At 54.5% G+C, this 7,500-nt stretch overlaps 4 non-coding genes across 4 annotated transcripts in view; all 4 read right to left on the reverse strand.

Annotated features, from left to right (window-relative positions):
- Positions 1–79: 79 nt before the first annotated feature.
- Positions 80–193, reverse strand: LOC140585753 (U5 spliceosomal RNA). Its single transcript, XR_011987691.1, has one exon. It is a non-coding gene; the product is annotated as a U5 spliceosomal RNA (small nuclear RNA).
- A 421-nt stretch (positions 194–614) lies between these two features.
- Positions 615–798, reverse strand: LOC140586028 (U2 spliceosomal RNA). Its single transcript, XR_011987950.1, has one exon. It is a non-coding gene; the product is annotated as a U2 spliceosomal RNA (small nuclear RNA).
- Positions 799–6,842: 6,044 nt separating this feature from the next.
- Positions 6,843–6,956, reverse strand: LOC140585754 (U5 spliceosomal RNA). Its single transcript, XR_011987692.1, has one exon. It is a non-coding gene; the product is annotated as a U5 spliceosomal RNA (small nuclear RNA).
- A 421-nt stretch (positions 6,957–7,377) lies between these two features.
- The window catches only part of LOC140585961 (U2 spliceosomal RNA), a 192-nt gene continuing 69 nt past the window's right edge, over positions 7,378–7,500 (reverse strand). Inside the window, exon 1 of the small nuclear RNA XR_011987898.1 lies at positions 7,378–7,500. This exon is cut by the window's right edge and continues 69 nt beyond it. This is a non-coding gene — a small nuclear RNA (U2 spliceosomal RNA).

Consider the following 7,500-nt stretch of genomic DNA (forward strand, 5'->3'; position numbering starts at 1 on the left):
GGGAGACCACAGCCGCGCCACCGGGCACCTAACGCCAGCCGCTAAGCCGGGCCCAGTCTTCCTTTGACAGCAGCAGTGCAGCTCTGCTTGGGCAGAGCCTCCAAAAATACCATGAACTCATCGCTATCCCTCTCCACGGAAATCTTTAGTAAAAGGCGAAAGATTTATACGGGATGAAGAGAGACCCGAGTCGATATGGGGCCGCCGCCAAGCCCGTCGCCGTTAGCCGGGCCTGCGTGACGCCCCCGCTCGGAGTAGAATGCCCAGGGGCGTCGCAGCCGCCGTCCTCGGGGCCCCGACTCCTCCCTGTCCTCCTGTCCTCTCAAAAGACAGCAATCATTTTAACAAACATGAGGGGAAATTCAAAAGGCAAAGATGACATCATGCCTTACCTCAGCGCAGCTGTCCACCGCACAAACAGTGTGTCACCTTCCTTTAAAAAAAAAAAAAAAAAAAAAAAGAAAAACGGCGGGAAACGGGGGCCACGCACAGACAGGGCCCCCCCCCTCACAGCACTCAGTCTATTAGTCACTCACTCACTCACTCACTCACTCACTCAGTCAGTCAGTCAGTCAGTCAGTCAGTCAGTTCTGCCTTTCAACAACAGGGGGCAGTAGAGGTGCACCATTCCCGGAAGCACTGCAATACCGGGTCGATGCGTGGAGCGGACGGGGCAAGCCCCACTTCCGGCTCCCTGTTCCAAAAATCCGTTTAATATGTGGTCCCCTCCATGGGGGACGTATCAGATATTAAACTGATAAGAACAGATTTTCTTTCCATACTTTATTAAACAGTTCTGCACATCATTTAAATCAACACAACCTGATCAAAACATATAAACATCAAACCTACACTTTTAAAATTGGCATCGTCATCCATGCATATTAAAACAACCTTTCCAGCATACATCATAAACAAATATTACAACAATGTAAAAGGTTGAAATTTTTAACATAATACACATCAATGGCAATTCAATAGAATCATAATAATAAGACATATTAAAACAGTATTAAACAAACAAATTATGCAGAACTATATACCATAAAATAATCAAAACAGTAATAAAATCAACAATTAAAATTACACACATTTACCCTTTAATTACATTCATCTGGCCATTTCTACAAATAAAATGTCACCTCAAATGCAAGCCATTAAAAAGTTAAAACCTTAAAAGAGGAACAGACCCACAGACCACAAATTTCAAACACAAGGGTCGGGTTAAAACAGGGTTATACACCATCCACACACATAAAATCTGAGACTTCGGGCATAAAATACGGTTAATCACAGAAACAAAGCACACCAAATAGATTAAAATGTTAATAGATAATGTTAATATTAATAAATACGTGCTAAAAGTGATCAACCAGTAGTGCACAATAAATTCTGTACATGCAATTATTAAAAAAGTATTTAAAATACAACACACGCACAAAAAAAACAAAGCACACTCACCTAAAACCCAAAGTACCTTCTGTGTGCTCCAGAAAGGTGCGTCATGTCCACCCTGTAGAATGGAGCGTCACCACCTAAACGAAACGGGGCTAAAGCCAAAAGAGGCCCTTCCACCTCTCCTTGGCCTCGTGGTAGCCCCGCTGGATGACGTCAGTCTCCATCCTGAAACCCAAGTCGGCCCGGATTTTACGGAACACCCCTTGTGCCTCCAGATGAACCCCTCTGCGGATGAGCGCGGTCCTGGCATTCCACAGCTCTCGCTTGGTAATGCTGACCAGCAGCCACATCCAGGGGCCGAAGGGGTTATGGAGCTTGGGGTCCCACCCCTTCAACACCTTGTCGTAGGTCAGACCGGGCTGCGGGTCCACACGTCCACACAGGCCCGCTACCAACCCCCAAACTCTCTGTGCATGCCCACAGTCCCAAAACACGTGCCTGATGGTCTCATCCTCGCTGCACTCGGGCCTGGGGCAGCGGGGGTGTCTGGTCAGCTTATGCCTATGTAAGACGTCCCTGACTGGCAGCTTACCATGAAGGCACTGCCAGTTCAGGTCCTGCAGCCTGTGATCCAAACCCTTAGGCTGGATTCTCGCCCATGTGCCTTCCTCCAGGCCCAGCATGGCCCGAGTCTCCCTATGACCAAGCAAAGCCCTATAAAGCGCTCTATGCTTGGTCAAGGCCTCTGTCTTGACACCTGCCGGAATAAACTTACTCCACTTGACAGCGTGGCTGTAGTGGGCCGGCAGGGTCTCAGCCTTGGGGCCGAGGTTGGTCCACGACGCCACCAGGCGTCTCATGGGGAGAGCCAGCCACAGACGCACAAAGTGCTGATGGGGGTGCTCGAGGGGAGCTGCCAGGCGCGTGCAGAGCTGCGAGAAGAACAGGCAGTCAAGCTTGAGAGGCAAGTCAATAACATCCCTCCCCCCACTGTCCTTTCCGAGATACATCACTTCCCTACGCACGTACTCGTACCTGCCCCCCCAGACGAGGTTGAAAACGTCTCTCGTCAGGCCTCTGCGCATGAAGCGGGGCAAAGGGTACACATGTGCAAGGTAGAGCAGGGTGGGAAGAATATCCACTTTTAAGGCTAAGACCTTACCTTGGAAGGACAGGGACCTGGACTTCCACAGTCCGATCTTCCGCCTGGCGATCGCCAACCGCTCCTCCCAGTTCAAACGGGCGGCACCATCCGAAAGGAAGTTGACCCCCAACACTTTGAGAGGTCCGTCACAGAGGGTGAGACCCCCTGCGACGCCCTCCCTCGCCTTCCAGCTGCCGAAATACTTGGCCACCGACTTACTGAGGTTGAGCGTCGCGCCGGAGGCCCTACCGAACGCATGAACAAGGCTCATGGCATGACCGAGAGACTGATCCGAGCAGACGAAAAGGGTGGTGTCGTCTGCGTACTGGGTCAGTTTAACAGTTTTCCCCCGACTTCCTGGGATAAGAAGGCCATCGACCCCGGGGTGGGCGCGAATGGCGCACGCCAGTGGCTCTATATAGAGCGCGTAGAGGAGGGGGGAGAGGGGACATCCCTGCCTCACTCCACTCAGCTGGGGCACCAAGTCACTCAGGAAGCCATTGATAACAACATGGCTCCCAACTTCGTTATACAAAGTGTGTAACCACCCCAGGTAATTGGGTCCAAAGCCAAACTTACCCAATACTTGAAACAGGAAGCGGTGATCTACCCGGTCGAAGGCTTTCTCCTGGTCCAAGCTGACCAGCAGGAGAGGGAGGTTCCTGTCCTCCACCCAGGCGATGGCGTCGCGGATGAGATGGAGGTTCCACGTCGCCGATCGACCCGGTACTCCACACGTCTGATCGCTGTGAACCAGATGAGCCATGGCCTTCTTCAGGCGTTCTGTAAGGGTCTTTGCGATGAGCTTTGTGTCTACACAAAGCATGGTCAGGGGCCTCCAGTTGCCAAGGTCGGCACGATCACCCTTCTTGTGCAACAAAGAAAGAACCCCTGACCTCATGCTCCTAGTGAGCAAACCCCGGCGCTGAACGTCCTCTACAACCTGCAGTAATTCCGGCCCGAGGACATCCCAAAAAGTGGAATAAAATTCCACCGGGAGCCCATCAAGGCCCGGTACCTTGCGGCGGTTCATCTTGCCAAGCACTGCGGTCAGCTCGGCCAAGGTGATGGGGGCTTCTAAGCCGTCACGAATGTCACTGGGAAGGCAAGGTGAGATGTTGTCTAGGAACCGCTCCCCTGCAACCGGGTCCGTATCCCTAACCTTAAAAAGATTGTGATAAAACAATTTAGCAACCTCCAGCATGTCTGATGTTATTGTTACCGTTTCGCCGTTTAAGGCCCGGAGAGAGTCGAAGGTCTTCTCCTCCCGGGCTTCCCTGGCTCTCTGGAAAAAATGAGTATTGCACTTTTCATTGTTTTCCAAAAAGAACATTCTGTCGCGGAGCATTTGAGCCGAGGCAGCCTGTGCATGCAGGCGCCTCAGCTCACCCTTTATATCAAGCAGTCGCTCGTGGTCGATGGTGCCCCCGCTGTTGTGAGCGGCGTATTCATCCCGCAACCTTCTCTCCAGCTGCAGAATGGAGAATTTCTTCTCCATCCTGCGCTGCTTGCTGTACTGCATGGAGAAGGTTCGGATCCTGTCCTTCACACTCTCCCACCATTCGGCCACGGAGGGGAAGGTAGGCTTGTCCTTCTGCCACTCGGAGAAGTGATCTAAAAAAAGGTGTCTAAAATCGCTCTCCTCCAGGATCTGCAGGTTCATTTTCCAATAGCCACCCCCATATTCAGGGGCGTCTATGGAAACAGTGGCCTCCACTGCCAAGTGGTCAGTGGGCCACTGTGGGGAGAGGGACACCTTTTTAAAAACAACGGGGGGTGAGGCTAAAATATAGTCGATGCGACTGCTGGCTCCGCGACTATTGTGCCAGGTGAAGCCCGGCATGCTGGGGTTGCATATCTTAAAACCATCAACAAGTTTAAAGGAACGAATAAAATGGCGAAAGTGCCCAGAGCTGACATCCTGTCTACCCTCCAACGAGATGTTAAAGTCCCCTCCTAAAATCAAGTGTCGATCTGTGACACAGAACGGGGACAACTCTTCAAAGAGAGTTATACGGGACGAGGCCTCCACTGGAGCGTAGACACATATGGCCCGGAGGCGCTGTCCCCTCCATGTGGCGTCCACCCCCAAAACCCTACCTTGAAGAACGGTAAACGATCTTACTTCTTCAAAGGCGCGGTCGCCAAAAAGGATCCCGACGCCTGAGGAGTGGACACCACCTACGCTCCAGTAGGATCTACCCCTCTTCCATTGTCGTGAAAAGAGAGCCTCGTCCCGCTGGTCCCGGAGGTGGACTTCCTGCAGAAAACAAATGCTGAAGGGAGAAGATGCCAGCTGATTAAAAACAGATGTGCGCTTTAAAACGTTCCTCAAACCCCTGACATTCAAGGTGACAATATTAAAATTGGCCATGAAATGTTAAAAAGGTAAAATACAATTACAAACAACACACTAAAATAATAAAAGCCAGCCATTAAAAACAATACCGCATTACTGCCCCCCCTCCTCAGTCAAACCCAAGAGGCCCCCCAGTTCCAGCCCCCCCAGGTACTCCTGTTCATTTGCTTTGTCCTGCACACTGCTGTACTCCTGGGGGGGCGCAGGGGACTGTCCCAAGTCCCACACCAGATGGGGGGCCCCCAATGTCGGGGAGGGGGGACTCTCTCGGCCTTGGTCCCCGGCCGCCACTGCTGGCAAGGTGGCAGCCGGAGGGCTGGATGCGTCGGGTTGTGCCTCCCTTCTGCTCTTCTTCCTCCTCCGGGGGGATGCGCCGCTCTTTCTCCTCCTGCTGCTGACACCTGGAGCCAGGACTGGAGACCCCTCCTGCATTGCAGTCGCTGTCGCTGGGGCCTCCTCCACCTCGGCCAGGGCATCTCCTCCTGCCCCCGCCGCCGACTGTTCCTGCCCGGACGTGGGGGCTTGCGCTCCCCCACCACTCTCCTTGCCGACAGCTCTGCTGCCTAACAGAGCGTCGGCGTATGACGTTTTCCGTTGGGGGCAGGAACGAGCCAGATGGTCCTCACCGTTGCAGTGGATGCAGCGACGGGGGCCCTTGCAGTCCCTGGCCATGTGCCCCGGCTCCAGGCAGTTGCGGCAGCGCAGGTTGGCGCATCCCTCCAGAGTATGTCCAAAGGTGTGACACTGTCGGCAGAAGGGAGGCTGTCCGGAATAAAACAAGTAAGCCTTATTGCCCTGTAGATTAAAATAGGCTGGGGGATGACTAAAACCGCCCGCCCCATTAGCGTCCGGGCGCAGGCGGGCCTGGAACTGGCGTCGACCAGTCCAGATCCCCAGCTCATCCCGGATGTCCTTGTGGCCAGGAAGGAGGTCCACATACTTGTTCAAGAACTGGCGGACGGCTTCGCCGGACACATGCGGGTTAAAACAATGTACCGTAATTACCCGCTTGTCGGGCCACCACAGCGGCTCAACGGTGTATCGTCCCAGGAGAGGGTGCTGGGCCCTCTCCTTGCTCCGCTCCAGGACCTTGGTGTAGCTCTCGTCGGTGGACAGGGTGACCTCGAAGAACTGGAAAGGTCCATTCCGCTGCACACACAGGATGTCCTCCATGCGCAGGCCCAGCTCCCCGAAGGCCACCTCCCGGATGAAGGCCAGGCGGTCGGGGAAGGTACCTACCTCCCCTTCGGCCCTCCAGCAGAACCGGGCGGTATTACGCAGGCCACCGCCTGCTACCAGCCACGGCCCGCTGAAGGGCTTCCTCGCAGCTCCGCCGGCCGTCGACATCCGGGATGGTCCACCGACGTCGTTCCTGGAGCAGAGTCCTCCTGCCGCCGTGGTCCCGACGTCCGCCGTGGTCCGGCCGCCGTCCGCCAATCCGGGATGAGCCGAGGAATGCTAAACTATAAAAGCAACTAAAAAATAAAAACACCAGTTCACCCGGCAGGGCGGCGGACAGGCCACCAGCCACTGCGGGATCCCCAGCCTAATAAAAACGAAAATAAAAGCAGGGATAAAAGGCTAAAAGGAAGGCACGGGTCGCCCCGTGGCAGCGGCGGTCAAGCCACCTACTGGTCACGCATTAGGTTTGCCGTGCCTTCCTCTAAAAAACCCGACGCAGTCCGTTAAAAGCGATAAAAAGAGCGTAAAATCCACTTGATCTTAGCCAAAAGGCCGAGAAGCGATACCCACAAATTGCGCCCCGCCGGGCGCCGGCATGCGGGATGCCGACGGAGCTGGCGCGGCTCAGCCCTCACCAGCCCCTCTGGCAGGTGTCGCCCGGCGAGTCCACGCGTGATCCAGGGAGACCACAGCCGCGCCACCGGGCACCTAACGCCAGCCGCTAAGCCGGGCCCAGTCTTCCTTTGACAGCAGCAGTGCAGCTCTGCTTGGGCAGAGCCTCCAAAAATACCATGAACTCATCGCTATCCCTCTCCACGGAAATCTTTAGTAAAAGGCGAAAGATTTATACGGGATGAAGAGAGACCCGAGTCGATATGGGGCCGCCGCCAAGCCCGTCGCCGTTAGCCGGGCCTGCGTGACGCCCCCGCTCGGAGTAGAATGCCCAGGGGCGTCGCAGCCGCCGTCCTCGGGGCCCCGACTCCTCCCTGTCCTCCTGTCCTCTCAAAAGACAGCAATCATTTTAACAAACATGAGGGGAAATTCAAAAGGCAAAGATGACATCATGCCTTACCTCAGCGCAGCTGTCCACCGCACAAACAGTGTGTCACCTTCCTTTAAAAAAAAAAAAAAAAAAAAAAAGAAAAACGGCGGGAAACGGGGGCCACGCACAGACAGGGCCCCCCCCCTCACAGCACTCAGTCTATTAGTCACTCACTCACTCACTCACTCACTCACTCAGTCAGTCAGTCAGTCAGTCAGTCAGTCAGTTCTGCCTTTCGACAACAGGGGGCAGTAGAGGTGCACCATTCCCGGAAGCACTGCAATACCGGGTCGATGCGTGGAGCGGACGGGGCAAGCCCCACTTCCGGCTCCCTGTTCCAAAAATCCGTTTAATATGTGGTCCCCTCCATGGGGG

The sequence above is a fragment of the Paramormyrops kingsleyae genome, unplaced genomic scaffold (assembly GCF_048594095.1).
Source record: "Paramormyrops kingsleyae isolate MSU_618 unplaced genomic scaffold, PKINGS_0.4 ups35, whole genome shotgun sequence".
In the NCBI taxonomy this organism is placed as follows: Eukaryota; Metazoa; Chordata; class Actinopteri; order Osteoglossiformes; family Mormyridae; genus Paramormyrops; species Paramormyrops kingsleyae.